Source organism: Macrotis lagotis, chromosome 2 (genome assembly GCF_037893015.1).
Source record: "Macrotis lagotis isolate mMagLag1 chromosome 2, bilby.v1.9.chrom.fasta, whole genome shotgun sequence".
NCBI lineage: Eukaryota > Metazoa > Chordata > Mammalia > Peramelemorphia > Peramelidae > Macrotis > Macrotis lagotis.
In genome coordinates this window covers 250679315-250698404 of record NC_133659.1, presented here as the reverse complement: position 1 = coordinate 250698404, position 19090 = coordinate 250679315, and the positions used below count along the sequence as shown (strand labels likewise).

General features: G+C 34.9%; 1 protein-coding gene across 5 annotated transcripts in view; it reads right to left on the bottom strand.

The window, feature by feature from the left end:
* CCDC91 (coiled-coil domain containing 91) overlaps nucleotides 1-19090 on the bottom strand; it is a 414466-nt gene that overhangs the window by 64900 nt on the left and 330476 nt on the right. The gene's annotated exons all lie outside the window — the stretch shown is intronic.

The following is a 19090-nucleotide window of genomic DNA, read 5'->3' as shown; positions in this document are numbered from 1 at the left end:
CATAGCACTTTACACTTTTTTCACGACATTATGAGATAGCTAGAGTGTAAAGAACAGCATTAACATAGGCAGATATGTAACATAGCAGAAAGAGCAAGTTATAAAAATTTGAATTCAAATCCTATTTAGTTATGTGACCTTATGCAAGTAATTTAATTTCTGGGGTGGCTAGGTGGTGCAATGGATAGAACACTGGCCCTGGAGTCAGGAGTACCTGAGTTCAAATCTGGCCTCAGACGCTTAATAATTACCTAGCTGTGTAACCTTGGACAAGCCACTTAACCTCATTTGCCTTGCAAAAAACCTAAAAAAAAGTAATTTAATTTCTCTCAGTCTTAATTTCTTCATAATCAAAATGAAAATAATAGCATTTATTTGACAGGGTTATTGTGAGGACCAAACAAAATAACATATATAAAGCAATTTGCAAAATTTATAGTGCTATATCAAGGATAGTAATTGTTAATACTATGATTCCCATCCACAAATATCCATGAAAAGAATTAGAGGGTGTTTCATCTTTGCTGATTATTTTGTTTTCAGACATAATATTTTAGACATAGTTTGATAAAATGAGACTCTAATTAAAATATTATATACTCATAAGTTGCTATTTAAGTATCTGCAAGTTCAAAGTTTGAGAGCTAGAGTATTTAAGTTATTTCTCTCTATGTTGCTCACCAAACAATTCATACTGATGCTTGTCTATTAAAAAGAAACAAAACCTTGTTCAGTTTACATTTATTCTAATGCATCAATTATAAATCATTATGGAAGAATTTTATGGAAAGTAATTTCAGCTACTCTTCTAGAACCTTAGTTTTCGGAATGAACAGTATTACAAAGTGGTTGAGGTGACGTCTTTATACACAATAGAAAAAGTCCCTTGTTGGAAATTTTTTTTTTGGTTTATTTATTTTATATTATTACAATAATCTTGTGAGAGTAAATATAAACAAAGATGAGAAACCTCAAGAATAGTGAGAGAGAAAAAAATATACTTCAGTCTGTGTTCAGATTCCAATGGCTCTTGTCTCTGGGATGAGTTAGTCCACCAAAGAAGTTGCTTCAATATTTTCGCCACAGTTGCTATTACTGGTTGTATTTCCCTCTACTCTATCCCACTCTATTTATTCTATTCTCTCTCTCCTTTCACTCTCTACCTGTTCGAAAGTGTGTTATATCTGGAGTGCCCTGTCCCATGATCTTCCCTCTTTTCTATCACCTATTCCTCCTCCCCTCCCCCCCATTCCCCCTTATCCCATCCCTTTCTTCTCATTTTTCTCTAGGGTTAGGTAGATTTCTATACCCTATTAAGTGTGTGATGAAAATGAAGGTTCACTCGTTCCCCCTTGCCTTCCCCCATTCCACTTCATTGAAAAAGCTTTTTCTTGACTCTTATGTGAAATATCTTAGCCCCTTCTTCCTCTCCTCTCTTCCTCCCAGCACTTTCCTTTATCACCTATTGACTCCATCTTTTTACTATATTGTACCATTATATTCAGCTCCTTCCTGTCCCTTGTCTATATATGCTCCTTCTAACTGCTCTTATAAATGAGAAAGTTCATATGGGTTATCAGTATCTTTGTCTCATGCAGGAATATATTAAGTTCCTCATAATTAGTCCTTCTTGACCACCCCTTCTATGGTTCATCTGAGTCTACTTGGAGATCAAACTTTCTGTTCAGCTCTGATTGTTTCACTAGGAAAGTTTTAAAGTCCATCTTTTCCCCTGAAAGAAGATGTTTGGGTTTGATGGGTAGTTGACTCTTGGTTGTAAACCAAGATCTTTTGCCTTCCAAAATATCATATTCCAAGCCCTATAAGCCCTTATTGCAGATGCTACCAGATCCTATGTAATCCTGACTATAGAGCCATGGTAGTTGAATTGTTTGTTTCTGGAAGCTTTTAGCATTTTCTCTTTGACTTGGGAGTTTTGGAATTTGGCTATAATATTCCTGGAAGTTTTCCTTTAGGGATCTCTTTCAGGAGGTGATTGGTGAATTCCCTCAATTTCTATTTTACCCTCTGCTTCTAGGATCTCAGGGCAATTTTGCTGTATTATTATTTCTCTTGGAGGATTTGGATACAGAAGCTTCGGTTTTGTCATCATCCGAGTATGTATTTTATCCTCCATGGGACCAAAGTAATTTTCTATGGTCAGATTATTCTTTTTCTGTTGTCGCTTATTTCCTCAGCTTATGACTGATTTACCGCACTTCCAAGGCTTTGGGTTTTAAGGTCCAAAGGGAACTTAATTCCTCCAAGATCTTATGAGAGGCTATGACTGCTCTATTGTGTGTGTTCATGCCCTCCCTTATTTCTGGAGCTGTCAGGATGGTCCCTGATCAGCTATGGTGGTGTATGGAGGCCCAAACTGCAACCCGGATCTGAGTGTGGGCTAACAGCTGAATCCTGACCCAGGGAGAGTAGAGAGGCCTCTGCAGTCTCCCCAACCCCTTTACCATCTATGGGTTGAGAGCTCTGGACATGCTGGGTGGATCTGATAACTCTTGCTGCAGGTTCTTACTGCAGGGCTATTCTGAGGCTGCAGCTCCTCTCTGCACTCACTCTAGTGTGGCAGAGCTCTCTCACCTCCCCTTCCCACTGTTCCTAGTGATCCTGGGACCAGGATGTCTGGAAACCACATCTTCTGCCACAGATCTAAGTGCCCCAGGGAGCTAGGCCCCTGGCCCAGCTGTGTTGTGGCTGCACTCACAGTGGCTTTTTCCAGCTCCTGGTCCTGGTGAAACTGATCTTTCCCATGGAACTTCTAAGTTGTCATTGACTGGGAAATTGTATCACTCAGTCTTTCTGTGGGTTCTGCCCCTCTAAATTTTGGCTAGAGTCATAATTTGACAGCTTTTGGAGTTTTTTGGGGAATGAGTTTCTGGAAATTCCTAGCTTCACATTGCCATTGTGGCTCCACCACCCCCTTGTTGGAAATTTTTAAAAATTACTTTGAGAACAAGATACACTGTATAATTCAGAGCACTCATGTGGTATTCAGAAAAGATGAACTAGAGCACAGGGCCTAGAATTAGGAAGACTTGTATTCAAATTCAACCTCAAATACTTATTTATTAACTCTGTGACCCTGGAAAAGTTACTTAACCTGTTTGCCTCAAGCATCTCAATTGTAAAATGGAAATCATTTGAGGCACCACCTCACAGAGTTGGTATGGAAATCAAATGAGAAAACAATTGTAAAGTGCTTACCATAATACTTAGCACATATTAGATATTTAGCAAATATTTATTCCATTTCATTTCAGTTCAGTTCATCTTCCTCTCAGTTTTCAAAGTGATCTTTCTAAAGCAAAAGTAGGACTATAATAAATTTCAGTGATAATTACCTCTACAACCAAATACCTTTGTTTGGCTTTAAAGTCATTCTCATCCTGCATCCTTCCCACTTTTCTAGTATTCTTACATTTTATTCTTCTCCATGTATGTCATTATCTTGCTACACTGGCCTTGAGGTTCGTTATGCAATTTACCTTATCTCTCAATTCAGAGCAATTCAATGCAATTTTTCACCTGTTTTCTGTGCGTGAAATGTTTTACTTCTTCATTTTTTAACTCCTGGCTTCCTTTAAGTCTCAGTCAGTGTCCCTCCATCCTAGTGCTTTCCATTAGACATTACTTACAATTTAGCCTCTATGTATCTTGTATGCATAGTTATTTGCATATCGTTTCCCTTATTACAATATGGGCTCCTTGAGATCAGAAATTCCTTTGTTTTTCTATGTATCTCTAAGGCTTAAGGACAGTTTCTGGCATCTGGTAAGAGTTTTTAGTAAAACCTTTATGATTTGACTAATCAAAATTCATTCCTGGATTTCCAGGGTTATTACTGGTGCTTGGTGGTTGATGCTTTTAAAGGTGAAAGGAGGCTCAGAAATCCTATTAACTATAATGATATAGGGTTTTCCTATTACATTTTTTTCTGTGAGTTTCTTGTTTTGTTTTGTTTTGTTTTTCTGATGGGTCCTGCTACTGACTGGATACAGGTCACATTTCTGCAAATGCATATCCCTGGAGAGAGGATCAGGGGCTAGGATATAGTATCAAAGTTTTAGAGGCATCAAGAGCTAAAAGGTGTTCTAGTTCAATTCTTTCATTTTATAAATAATGAAGCTGAAGCTTAAGAAATTATCTACCCAGGTTCACATAGATAAATAATGAAAAGATCAAGAATTAAAATCTAGACCCTTTGAATCTAAAGTCATTCTTCTTTCCAAACTGCCTCTCAGTTGGCCTATGTTCATTTGTCAATAGAGACAATCTGAGCAAAAATCACACAGATCACAACATGCACACATAGCAATCCTGAAAATGAATAGTCCTTTAAAAGGACTTTTTTATTTCTTTTAGAAAGATTTTTGTTGCTTAATATTGTTGTTCAGTTTTTCAATTAAGTTCCATTTGAAGTATTCTTGGCAAAGATACTAAAGTCATTTGTCATATTACAGATGAGCAAATAAGTGATTTGCACACAGTTACACAGTTATTAAGTGTCTAAGGTCAGAGATTTGAAATAAGGAGTCTTCCTGATTCCCAACCCAGTGAACAATCTAGTTGCTTATTCTTCATCATTATTCACTGCTCCTCAAACTCCCTGCAATTGTCATGCTTAGTAAAATAAATCCATCACCTTGGGGTTTAGACTTTGGATGATAAACAAATGACCAAAGCCTTTCCATAGACTTTGTCATGACTTTCACTCCTTGAGGAAATATACACACATAGATATACACAATACACATATAAATTGACACACATACACACAAATATATGTATATATGTATACATACACACATATCATATCTTTATACTTTGAGCATCTCAATGCCTAAATAAGGCAACAGAAGAGTACTCTAGTGGAACTGAAGTAACTAATAATTATTCTAGTGAGATAAATGATTATAGGCCTTTGACAACAAGTCTGTCAATAAATTTAACCTACCATGAACTTCTGAAATTGAACTTCTGCAATTTTGATTTTATTTTAATTTGAAAAATAATTCACAGTTTGTATTCTAACTTAGAAAGAGAAAGATGTTAAATGAATCTTGCCCTCCATCTTTGAATTTATGAAAACATTTTTGAAAAGTGTTTTATTTCTTTGGTTTTATAATTTATTTTTTAAATTTTATTTCTTTAAAGCAATAGGGCTAAGTGACTTACCCAAGGTCACATAGCTAGGCAATTATTAAGAGTCTGAGACCAGGGGAGCGGCTAGGTGGAGTAGTGGATAAAACACTGGCCTTGGAGTCAGGAGTACTTGGGTTCAAATCTGGTCTCAGACACTTAATAACTACCTAGCTGTGTGGCCTTGGGCAAGCCACTTAACCCAATTTGCCTTGCAAAAAAACCTAAAAAAAAAAAGAGTCTGAGACCAAAACTGAACTCAGGTCCTCCTAACTACAGGGCTAGTGCTCTATCGACTGTGCCACATTGCTGCCCCTATTTAATTCTTTGTAAGAATATCATATACTAAAAGAATATTTTGATAAATTATAGGATATAGGTGTGCTATAAGAAATTTCCAGAAAAGGAAATTTACTCTACTCATTTAAGTAGGCGCCTACTCTGAAATTTATATTCTTGGGTTTTTCTTAGAGCTCTGAAAGGTAGAATAAACTATTTAGGTTGATATAGTCAAATACATGTCAGAGATGGGTTTGAAATTTAGTTCTTCTTGGCTCCAAAACTAGTTCTCTATCCATTAAAAAATACTGACTTTCAAGGTATATGAAGGGAAAAAATGAAATTTTTTGAGTTTAAAACCATTCTTATTAAGTGATTTAGGAAAAATTTGAAATCTGAACTAAAATAAACAAAAAATTATTTTTTCCTTTAAAAGTAGTTATTCCAAATGAAAAAATTTGATGCAAACTCAAATATAAATACAGTGATCCTGTGGTTTTACTTGATTCCTGGAAAATAAAAATAAAAATGAAAAAATCTATTTTCCTGGAATGTGAGTCATAAGAGCTATTGTAAACAGATCTAATCACAGTCACAACTGGACAAAATTATCATACATTATGTTTTGTCTAAAGAATCATGGTAGTTTGAGTTTAGGTATGTGATTATCAATTGATCTTGCTTTCAAATGTTTCAAACTGTTGAAATTTAATAAAAATAAGCTCAATATGAACTTTTTCTTTTAATTACCAGAAACTTCAAGTACTGAACAATTATAATAGCTGATTATTTTGACATTTTTAAAAACTATGCACTTTCAGGGACATCATCAGGATTTAGGGGTTAGAGTTCCGAATTTTGAGTAAATAACGAAATAGACATTTTCATAAATACTAATTCATGTACCAAACACCGTGAAGTGGTATAAACAAAGATAAAATATGAGACTACCCTTATTCTACAGCAAGCAGCTAACATGTTATCATTGTAGATGATACTTATTTGTAAAAAGATATTCAAATAAAAAGTAGTTAGAAAAGGAGGACACTTGAAGTTAGGAGGATTAAGAAAAGTTCTGTTTAGAAGGTGGAACTTGAGTCTTTCCTTGAAAGAAATGAAAAATTCTTCAAAGCAGAAATGAGGAGGATGCATATCATAGGTACAGGCAATGAAAAGACATGGAGAAGTCTTGTCTCCATGTAGCTGAAGGAAAGTATATGTAGCTGGTAGGAAAATGGGAAAAAAGCATGTTGATCTCACTGCTTAAAACACAGACAACCCATACTCTACTCTCTGTGTGATGATCCAGTCTGAAGAGCAAAGTAAGCATATTCAGTTTTGAAGCATAATGCAATTTCCAACTAATGTGTTTCCTGGGTGGAAGGAAGGCATTTTAGAAAAAAAAAATCAAAAGCCTTTTCTTTTTCTTTCTTTTTTTATGCTCAAGAGGAACAAAATAAAAGTAAAAAATCAGATAAGCAGGACAGTTTTTAAAGTTTCATGCTGTATTTAATATTTTACAAGAAGCAAGCTCTATATAACAGATAGGTAATTTCCTATAAAATTCTCTTATTTTTCTCTGATCTACTAAATATTTATAAAAGTATTCATTTTATTTGGTGATTTTTAAATTCAGAACAGATTTTTTTTCTAAATTAAAAAAATGATCTATATGTTCCTCTTTTCAATTCTGGTCTTTCAATTAGGAATGCCCCAAAGTCATCAATTTGTTTTAATATCCATTGTCTCCTCCAGAAGGACTGTTCTCAGTTTCACAGGTTAGGTGATTCAAAGTTATAAATCTAACTCTTTGCCTTCTGGATTATCATATTTCAAAACTTCCAAGTGTTATCCTGATTGTGGCTCCATAATATTTAAATTATTTCTTTCTGGCTACTTGTAATAGGTTTTTTTTTTTGTTTTTTGCAAGGCAATGGGGTTAAGTGGCTTGCCCACGGTCACACAGCTAGGTAATTATTAAGTGTCTGAGGCTGGATTTGAACTCAGGTACCCCTGACTCCAGGGCCTGTGCTCTATCTACTGTGCTACCTAGCTGCCCCCTTGTAATAGTTCTTACATAAACTGAGAGATCTAGGATTATTCAAGGAATAATCTAGGGGGATCTAGGATTATTCAGGGAACTCTTTTAGAAAGTGATCAGTGGAGATTTCTTCCGGCCAAGATGGCAGAGAGAAGAAAGGCACAGTTCTAAAGTATCCTGACCTTTCCCTATCTATCATATGAAATAAACCTCTTAACAGAAATCCAACCCACAAAACCCAGAAAGAAAAGCCAGGAGAAAGAACATCTACCTCAGGATTTGTCTCCTGCAGCAGCATTGAATGAATTCAGGTGGGTGAGTCTGAGCTCAGAGGGCAGATAAGCCCCAGATCAGCCAGATTAGCAGGTAAATTGGAGCCAGGAGTCTGAGGGCCCCAGACCAGAACCTTCTGGATCAGCAGTGGGGCCAGATGGCAGGGGCTTGAGTCAACTAGGGAGTAGAGGCACTGTGTTGGTGCTGTCCCTCTGGAGCTTGCCGACAGGGTTGGGGGAGAGTCCCAGAGCAGGAGACCTCTGGACACCAACAATGGGCTACTCTGGTCTGAGGAACTCTGAGTCCATGCCTCCATTGCTGCTGAGGCCTTTTCCCAGAACAAACAATAGCAGACTACTTCTGCCTCAGGCACAGGTGTGTGAGACCCTCTGACAATCCAGAGAGGAATGAGTTCAGGCCAGGGTAAAGAGCACCACTGATTGAAGGCAAAAGAATTCAATAGCTCCAACTCCTCCCTTCAAACAAAGGGAGGCCTCAATCAAGGTCACAGACACTCCAGAGAAAGCAACCAGCACCTCCAACTGGCCATCCAGAGAAATTGCATTCAGTAAGTAAAGCCTTTAGCAATCCCAACCCCTGTGAACCAGCCCCTCCCCAACTCAAGGTCTTAGCAAAATGAAGAAGGGTCAGTGGAAAGGTGGATCCACAGAAAAATTCTTGGAAGGGAAAGACACTAACTCAGAAAGACCTAGAACCTCTGAAAAGAATATGATCTGGTCTTCAGCACAGAAAGACTTCCTTGAAAAATTAAGGAAGGAGCTTAAAAATCAAATGGAAAACTTGGGAGAGAAAATTAATACTTTGCAAAAAGAAAACAAATACTTAGAAAATACAATTGAACAAATACAAAATGAGAATAAATCTCTTAGATCCTCAATTGGACAAATAAAAATGAGAATAAATCTCTCAGATCATCAATTGGACAAATGCAAAATGAGAAAAAAACTCCTCCCTACAAAAAAGAATGGAGTCTGCAGAAACTAATGACTCCATGAGACAGCAAGAAACAGTTAAACAAAATAAAAAAATAGAAAAAACAGAAGAAAATGTAAAATACCTCATCAACAAAACCACTGACCACGAGAATAGATCAAGGAGGGGCAATGTGAAAATTATAGGACTTCCTGAAAACACTGAAGAGAAAAAAAAGCCTGGACTTAATACTTAATATTACAGGATCTAGTGATGGAAAACTACCCTGATATCATGGAACAGGAGAGCAAAGTAGTTATTGAAAGAATATATCAATCCCCTCCAGAAACAGATCCTAAAATGGAAATACCAAGGAATGTGGTGGCCAAATTCCAGAACTATAAGATAAAAGACAAAATCCTGGAAGCAGACAGAAAGAAACAATTTAAATATCAAGGAGCCACAGTAAGGGTCATGCAGGACCTGGCTGTATCAAGATTAAGGGATCGAAGGACCTGGAATAAGATATTTAGAAGAGCAAGGGAGCTTGGAATGTAGCCAAGAATCTACTCTCCCACAAAACTGAGCCTTCTCTTCCAGTGAAAAAGATGGACATTTAACAAAATGGAAGAAATCTAAAAATTCTTCTTTAAAAGACCAGAGCTAAACAGAAAATTTGGACATCAAACAGGAGGTTCAAGAGACACATGAAAAGGTAAAAAAAATGGGGGTCGGGAAAAGGATTGCTCTCCAATAAGTTGAAACTGGCTATATCCCAGCAGGGGAACAAGATTCTCATAAATCTTGAGAATTGTAACTCTAACAGACAGAATATACCTAGCCAGAAATGATGGACATTTATGGTCTATCAATGAGACTGTTATCTAATGAGATGTAAATGGCTTTAACCCCACTTGGGAGAAAGACTCTAATAACTCTCAAGAATTTTAACTCTATTAGATAGAATATATACTTAACTAGAAGTGATAGATACTCAGAATTTTCAATGAATCAGATGGAATGATAAAAAAAAACACTACCTCCTTAAAAAGGAGGACAGGAACGAGATGGGGGGGGAGATCGAATGGGGTAAATCTCATTACACTAAGAGGTACAAAATACCTATGATAATAGAGGGGAAGAAAGGAGCAGATGAGAAACAACTTAATCTTCTTCTCATCAGACTTGGCTTAAAGTCAACCTACACATACTCAGTTAACTTATAAAACATCTAACCATTCATGTATTAAAAGGAGAAAAGGGGAGGGGGATGGAGACATGGAAGGAGAGTGGGAGGGGAAAGGGGAACTAACTAAAGGAAGGGAAGGGGAAATGGGAAAGGTGAAAGAAAGGGGAGGGGTGATATAGGAAGGCAAACACACTGAAGGGGGTGGTATTCAGAAACAAAATACTGGGAAATATGGATAAGGGGGGAAGGGGAAAATACAAACAGGGAAGATAGCATGGAGGGCAATAAAGAAAGAGTAATCATAACTTTGTGAATGGGATGAACTCTCCCTTAAAATGTATGTGAATAGCAGAGAGGATTAAAAACCAGAATCCTACAATATGTTCCTTACAAGAAACTCATTTGAAGCAGAGAGATACATACAGAGTAAAGGTAAAAGGTTGGAGCAAAATATATTTTGCTTCAGGTGAAGTAAAAAAAAAGCAAGAGTAGCAATCCTTATCTCAGACAAAGTAGCAGCAAAAATACATAGCATTAAAAGAGATAAGGGAGGAAACTTTATCCTCCTAAAAGGTACCATAGACAGTAAAGTTATTTCAATACTAAATATATATGAATCCAGTGGGATAGCATCCAAATTGTTCGAGGAGAAGCTGAAAGAACTACAGGAAGACATAGACAGCAAAACTCTACTAGTGGGAGACCTCAACCTCCCACTCTGAGATTTAGATAAAATAAATCATAAAATGAACAAGAAAGAAATTAAGGAGGTAAATAGATTGTTAGAAAAATTATATATGGTAGACTTATAGAGGAAACTGAATGGGGATAGAAAGGAATATATCTTTTTCTCTGTAGTGCATGGAACTTATACAAAACTTGACCATGTACTAGGACATAAAAACCTAATGATCAACTGCAGAAATGCAGAAATAGTGAATACATCTTTCTCAGATCACAATGCAATAAAAGTCATATGCAATATTGGGCCAAGGAGATACAGAACCAGAACAAATTGGAAACTGAATAACCTCATTCTAAAGAATGAGTGGACCAAAAAACAAATTATAGAAAGAATTAACCATTTTATCCTAGATAATGATAATAATGAAACAACATACCAAAACCTATGGGATTCACTCAAAGTGACTCTCAGGGGATATATCATAGCTTTAAATGCTTACATGAATAAACTGGAGAAAGATGAAATCAATGAACATGCAACTAAGAAAATGAGAGAAAGAACAAATCAAAAATCCTCAATTCCAACTTAGAATTTCTAAATATTAAAGGAGAAATTAATAAAATTGAAATAAAAAAACTTGAATTAATAAATAAAACTAAAAGTTGGTATTATGAAAAAACCAATAAAATTGATAAAACTCTGGTAAATTTGATTAAAAAAAGAAAGAAGAAAACCAAAATGCTAGTATCATAAATAAAAAAGGTGAACTCACCAATAATGAGGAGGAAATTTAATTATTCAAAATTATTTTGCCCAACTCTATGCCAATAAATTTGATAATGTAAGTGAAATGGATGAATATTTACAAAAATATAAGTTGCCCAGGTTAAATGAGAAAAAGAAATTCAACAAGCCATCATTGAACTCCCTAAGAAAAAAATCTCCAGGGCTTGATGGATTCACAAATGAATTCTACCAAACATTTAAGGAACAACTGGTTCCAAGTCTATATAAACTCTTTGGAAAAATAGGGAAGGATGGAACTCTGTCTAACTTGTTCTATGAAACCAATATGATGCTGTTAGCTAAACCAGATAGACTTAAAAGAGACAAAGAAAATTATAGACCTATCTCCCTAATGAATATAGATGCCAAAATCTTAAATAAAATCTTAGCAAAACGAATACAACAAGTTATCACTAGGGGATAATACATTATGATCAAGTTGGATTTATCCCAGGAATGCAGGGTTGGTTCAATATTAGGAAAACTGTTAGTATACTCAATTCTATCAACAACAAATCTATCAGAAATTATTCAATAGATGCTGAAAAACTTTTGACAAAATACAGCATCCATTCCTATTAAAAACACTAGAGAGTGTAGGAATAAATGGACTGTTCCCTATAATAATTATATCTACCTGAAGCAATCAACAAGCATTATATTCAATGGGGAGAGACTAGAGGCATTCCCAATAAGATCAGGGGTGAAACAAGGGTGCCCATTATCACCACTACTATTCAATATTGTATTAGAGATGTTAGCTTCAGCAATTACAGAAGAAAAAGAAAGTAAAGGAATTAGAACTGGGAAGGAAGAGACAAAACTCTCACTCTTTGCAGATGACATGATGGTGTACCTAGAGATTCCCAAGAAATCATCCAATAAACTACAGAAAACAATTAGCAATTTTAGAAAAGTTGCAGGTTATAAAATAAACCCTCATAAATCCTCCACTTTTCTATATATGACTAGCAAGATACAGCAGGAAGAGCTTAAAAGAGAAATGCCATTCAAAGTAACCTCAGACAATATAAAATACCTGCAAGTCTATCTGCCAAGGCAGACTCAGAATTTTTTTTGAAAACAATTAGAAAACACTTCTCACACAAATTAAAACAGATTTAAATAACTGGGCAAATATCAACTGCTCATGGATAGCTAGAGCTAATATAAATTGACAATTCTACCAAAACTAAACTGTTTAGTGCCCTACCAATTAAAATTCCAAAAAATTACTTTAATGAGTTAGAAAAAATTGTAAGTAAATTTATATGGATAAATAAAAAGTGAAGAATTGCCAGGAGCTTAAAGAAAAAAAGTGCAAGACAAGGTGGCTTAGCACTACATGATCTAAAATTATATAATAAAGCATCAGTCATCAAATCTGTTTGGTATTGGCTAAGAAATAGATAGAGTGGTGGACCAGTGGAATAGACTAGGTGAAAAAGCAGGAGATGATTATAGTAATCTGCCATTTGATAAACCCAAAGAGTCCAGCTATTGGGATAAAAACTCCCTCTTTGATAAAAACTGCTGGGATAATTGGAAGTTAGTATGGAAGAAATTTAGATTAGACCAACAACTCACACCCTTTACCAAGATAATATTCAAATGGTTACAGGACTTACACATAAAAAAACAATATTATAAGCAAATTGGAAGATAAAGGACTAGTTTACCTGTCAGATCTATGGAAAGGGGAGCATTTTATGACTAAGGAAGAGTTGCAGAACATCAGCAAAAACCAATTAGATGATTTCAATTACATTAAATTAAAAAGCTTTTGCACAAATAAAACCACTGTAACCAAGATCAAAAGAAATGTTGTAAATTGGGAAACAATCTTTACAAGTAATGATTCTGACAAAGGACTCAGTTCTAAAATATACAGAGAACTGAGTCATATTTTTAAACTAAAAAGCCATTCCCCAGTTGACAAATGGTCAAAGGATACGCAAAGCCAATTTACAGATGAGGAGATCAAAGCAATCCATAGCCATATGAAAAATTGCTCCAAATCATTAGTTCTTAGAGAAATGTAAATTAAAGTTTCTCTGAGGTACCACCTCACACTTCTCAGATTGGCCAGTATGACTAGAAAGGATAATGATCATTGTTGGAAGGATTGTGGGAAATCTGGGACACTATTACATTGTTGGTGGAATTGTGAACTCATCCAACCTTTCTGGAGAGAAATTTGGAACTACACCCGAAGGGCAACAAAAATGAGTATACCCTTTGACCCAGCAATACCACTACTGGGTCTGTACCCTGAAGAGATGATAAGAAAGGTTTGCCCTTGGAAGCATCACTTGCACATATATACTGATAGCAGCCCTGTTTGTGGTGGCAAAGAATTGGAAATCAAGTAAATGTCCTTCAATTGGGGAATGGCTTAGCAAACTGTGGTATATGTATGTCATGGAACACTATTGCTCTATTAGAAACCAGGAGGGATGGGATTTCAGGGAAGCCTGGAGGGATTTGCATGAGCTGATGCTGAGTGAGATGAACAGAACCAGAAAAACACTACATATCCTAACAGCAACATGTGAGTGATGATCAACCTTGAAGGACTCACTCATTCCATCAGTGCAAGAATCAGGAACAATTTTGGGTTGTCCATAAAGGAGTCTGAACAAAGTTCAAGGACTATTCCCTTTAATTTAAGAAAAACCATATCTTATTGTCTGTTCTTGTTACCTCGTAGACTTCTTGTCTCTTCTTTAAGGATATGATTTCTCTCTCATCACACTCAATTTGGATCAAGGTACAATATGGAAACAAAGTAAAGACTGTTGCTTTCTTTGTGGGGGGAGGGAAGTAAGATTGGGGGAAAATTGTAAAACTCAATATCTTTAATAAAAATAAATCTAAAAAAAAGAAAGTGATCAGTGGACTGTTTCACTTTCTATTTTACCCTTTGATTCTAATCTAACAAGGTAAATAATTTCCTGTAATATGATATCTAGATTCATTTATTAACCAAAGTTTTCAGGATTCTTAAAGGATCCCTGTGATATATTTTCCAGGTTAGCTGTTTTTTTCCAGTGAGATGGCTTACATATTCTTTTATTTTTTTAGTTCTTTTCACTTTGTTTTATTGCTTGTTGATGTCTCATTGAGTCATTTCGCTTCCACTTGGCCACAGATGTTAAGGAAGTCAACAACTATTCAAAGGGGATTACAGGAATTCCTTTGCTGGTATTGGCTGAAGAACTTTGTCATATGAGGATCTGGATCATAGATCCTGGGTCCCCAGGCAAGGAAGAACATTAGCACATCAAAGTTTGTAGTTCTTCAAAGACCAGAGTACAGACCAGGAGAGTAGAAAAAAACAACTTCTTAGATTCTAAGAATGTAAACCCCACCAGAACTACTTCTTAAGTAACTGCACAGGGGCAGCTAGGTGGAACAGTGGGTAGAGCACTGGTTCTGGAGTCAGGAAGACCTAGGTTCAAATTTGGTTTCAGACACTTAATAATTAACTAGCTGTGTGGCCTTGGGCAAGCCACTTAACCCCATTGTCTTGCAAAAATCTAAAAAAAAAATTTAAAGTAGTTGCCCCAAAGATCTGAAATTTAGGACAGTGTCCCTTCCAACCCAGAAGTGGAGTCCAATTTTGACATAGAGTTAAAAGACAAGAAATAGGCTAAAAAAATTAGTGAAGAGTAAAAAAAAAATTAACAAAGAAAAGAAACTTATAGAAAGTTGTTATGGTGACAGGAAAGATTAAAATACTGACTCAGAAGATGACAACGAAATCAAAATAGTTACAGGGCCTCAGTGAAAAATGTGAATTAGTTTCAAGTCCCAGAAGAGCTCAAAAAAGGATTTTAAAAATTAGAAAAGCAGAGGAAACATGGGGAAAAGAAATAAAAATGATGCAAGAAAGTGCCTAGAGTTTGGTAAAGGAAGTTACAAAATAATTAAAGAAAGTAATACCTTGAAAAGCAGAATAAGCAAATTCTAAAACAGACATAAATCTACTGAAGAGAAGAATTCTTTTGAAAACAAAACTGGCCAATTGGACAGGGAGATAGAAAAATTCACTGAAGAAAAGAACTCCTTAAAAACAGAATTGGCCAAATTTCAAAGGTACAAAGGGTCATTAAAGAAAATTAGTATTAAAAATCAGAATTGAGCATATAGAAAGTAATAACTCAGTGAGACATCAAGAAACAACAAGAAAATAGAAGAAAATGTGAAATACCTCATTGGAAAAACAATATGCATAGAAAATAGATCCAGAAGAGATAATTTAAGTATTATTAAGGTACCTGAAAAGCTTTTATTAAAATTTATTAAAGAATTTAGAGATCATATTATAAAAAATAATTAAAGAAAACTGTCCTGGAATCCTAGAAATAATACAACAAATGATAAATAAAACACCAATTTAAATATCCACTTACTATTTTCTGAAAGTTCCCAAAATGAAAACTCCTAGAATTATTACAGTCAAGTTCGAGCTAGTCAGAATCACACACAAGGTAGCATCTTCTAATCAGAGGACTCAGAATAGGATTCCAGAGGGCAATAGAGCTAGGATTATAGCCAAGAATCACCCACCCAGTAAAACCCAGTATAATCAGCAATAAAATGATCCAAGGCTCATGATGAAAAACATTATCTACCTCCAAAGAATTCTTCTCTTCAGTAGGTTTGTGTTTGTTTTAACATTTGGTACTTATATAATTCTTTTTTTTTTAAGATTTTTCAAGGCAATAGGGTTAAGTGGCTTGCCCAAGGCCACATAGCTAGGTAATTATTAAGTGTCTGAGGCCAGATTTGAACTTTGAACACAGGTACTCCTGACTCCAAGGTCAGTGCTCTATCCACTGCACCACCTAGCCACCCTATTCTATAATTCTTAAGGGGAAAATGGACATTTAATGAAATAGAGAACTTATAAACTTTTCTGATGAAAAGATCAGAACTGAAAAGTTGACTTTCAAATACAGATACAAAAAAGAAGCATATAAAAGTATACAGGAAAGATAAATCATAAGAAATTCAATAAATTTATATTCCTCAATAGGAAGATTATACTTGTATACTTTCTCATTATTAGAGCAGTCTGAAGGAATTTATATAAGTTGAATATAAAAGAATGATGTTGAAGGCCAGCTCCTGGATGTGATTTACACATATCCTTGGTGACCTTTTCCATCAGAGTTGAGTATGTATTGATGCTCATTAAATGGATTTGTTGGCTCTGTGAACCAGTGAAGCCTGACCTGGGACAATCTGTGGCTCCAGAGGTGGATGTAAAAGACTTTTCTGATAAGGAAGTATGCAGATTTCTAAGAATAAATATTGTAAATTTACACCAGGAAATCATGGAACTGGGTCTCCTTTAACTGGTCGTTTCCTGAGGTAAGTTTTTGTTATAAAATGTCTGAGTTTCTGAAAATAAATCAGTAGTTTTTGGATGACAAACTTTCATGTGTACTTTTCTACTCCACCTGACTCTCACAGGTCAATGTCCAAATGCCCACCAGAGCTATCGCAGATGATAGAATGATATCTAAAAAAGGGGTGAGAAAGGAATATTAGTTGACTATTTTGGAATGATATCTAAAAAAGTAAACTTAAGAAATGAGAAAGAGTAATGTACTGGAAAAGAGATTAGAGGAGCTAGAATGGTGTAAATTACTTATAGCTTTTCTTTTTGTAGTAGCCAAAAATTGGAAAATTTAAGTGTTGCTTATCAGTTGGGGAATGGCTGAAAAGCTGAACAAATGCAAAATAAAGTAAGGAGAACAAGGATAATATTTTACACAATAATGGTGGTACTGTATGAAGATCAATTTTGGATGACTTAGTTATATTCAGCAATAAAATGATTCAAGACAATTACAAAAGACTCATGATGAAAAACATTATCCAGTTCCAAAGCAAAAACTGATGGAGTTTGAAAACTTATCGAAACATCCTTCTAAAATCATTTTCCACTTTTGTTCTGTCTTTGCTTTTATTTTCTTTTATAACATGACTAATATGAAAATATATTTTGTGCAATGCAACCTATATCAAATCGCTTGCCTTCTCAAAGAGGAGGAATAGAGAGTGCAAGAGAATTCAGAAATTAGTGGTTTTTAAATCAAATAAAAATTACTTTTACATGTAATTGGGGAAAAAATAAAATACAAAACCACAAAATGAAAATATCTGGTTAACATTATTCTAACTACTGTGTGTGTGTGTGTGTGTGTGTGTGTGTGTGAGCAACAAATAAAAATTAGAAAAAAATCGGAAATCACCAAGGATTTCAGGGGAAAGGAAACTCAAAGACCCTGAAAATAAGCCGATTAATCAACAGAGAAAAAATTAGCAGCAACAGAAAATGTGTTCTGCAGACTTAGTAAATGAAGTTAGGCATCTATGAGTAAATACTTAAAAACAAAGGGAAATGATTCTTAGTACTATTTTTACTGAGTAGTTTTAAAAAACCTCATTACACATGAGACTTGCAAAGAGCAGAATTTTTAGACTGAACAGAAAAATAACTGGCAGGATGCCAAATTTAAATCTGAGATAGCAAATCTCATCGAAGAAAGAAAAGTGAGGACAACTCTTTGAGAACATGTAAAGCAATAATTATTAAAAGGAAAAAAAAATGTTTCCTATAAAAATAAAACATTCATCTCAAAGACAGGATGCATAGAGCCAACCAGAATAAAGATCTTCAAATACAAAAGAAAGGAAATTCTATTAAAAAAGACTAGCACCAACTAGAAAACAAGCTGAAACTGAATAATGTGTTCCAAAGAACAAAAGAGCTCAGAATAAAGTCCAGGATAACTTGCTGTGGAAATCAGAATTTAACAATAAATGGAAAAAGACAGACATTCAATAATAAAGACACTTTGAAAACATTTTCAAAAAGAAAACTTGAATAGATTATTTGTTTCTTGAATATTGTACACAAGAGAAATATAGAAGAGGTGAATAAATGCAAGTCAAGAATACTAACAGCAGAGAGACAAGAGGCTTCTTTTTTAAATGCACACATGATAAGATAGAGGAAGAAGTTAGATGAAATTGATGGTGTCAAAGCAGATTTTTTTTTAATTACACAAATATTTTATTTGTTTCTCCAACTGTGTACAATGGTAGTTTCTTCCATTCTTTTTTTTGCAAGGTTTTGACTTTTACAATTTTTCTCCCTCCTTCCCTTTCCTCCCCTCTCCATCCAACAGAAAGCAATATGCTATGGGCTTTACATGTATAACTATGCTAAACTTAGATTAAAACTGAACATGTGAGAGATGAATCAGATCCAAAAGGAAGAAAATTGTGAGGTGATACTTCAGAGATGCTTTAATTTGCCTTCTCTAACAGTAATGATTTAGAGCAATTCTTCATAGAACTATGGATAGTTTTGATTTCCTCATCTGAAAATTGCCTTCGCATATCCTTTGACCATTTGTCAATTGGCGAATGGCTTTTTTTTTTTTTATAAATTTGACTCAGTTCTCTATATATTTAGAAATGAGTCCAGAAACACTAGTTGTAAAAATTAGTTCCCAATTTACTACATTTCTTTTGATCTTCATTAGAGTGGTTTTGTTTGTGCAAAAGTTTTTTTAATGTAATCAAAATTATCCAGTTTGTTTTTTATAATGATCTCTATCTCTTCCTTGGTCATAAATGGTTCCCTTTTCCATAGACCTGACAGGTAAACTATTCCTTGTTCTCCTAATTTGTTTATAATATTTTATTTTATGTTTAAATCCTAATCTAA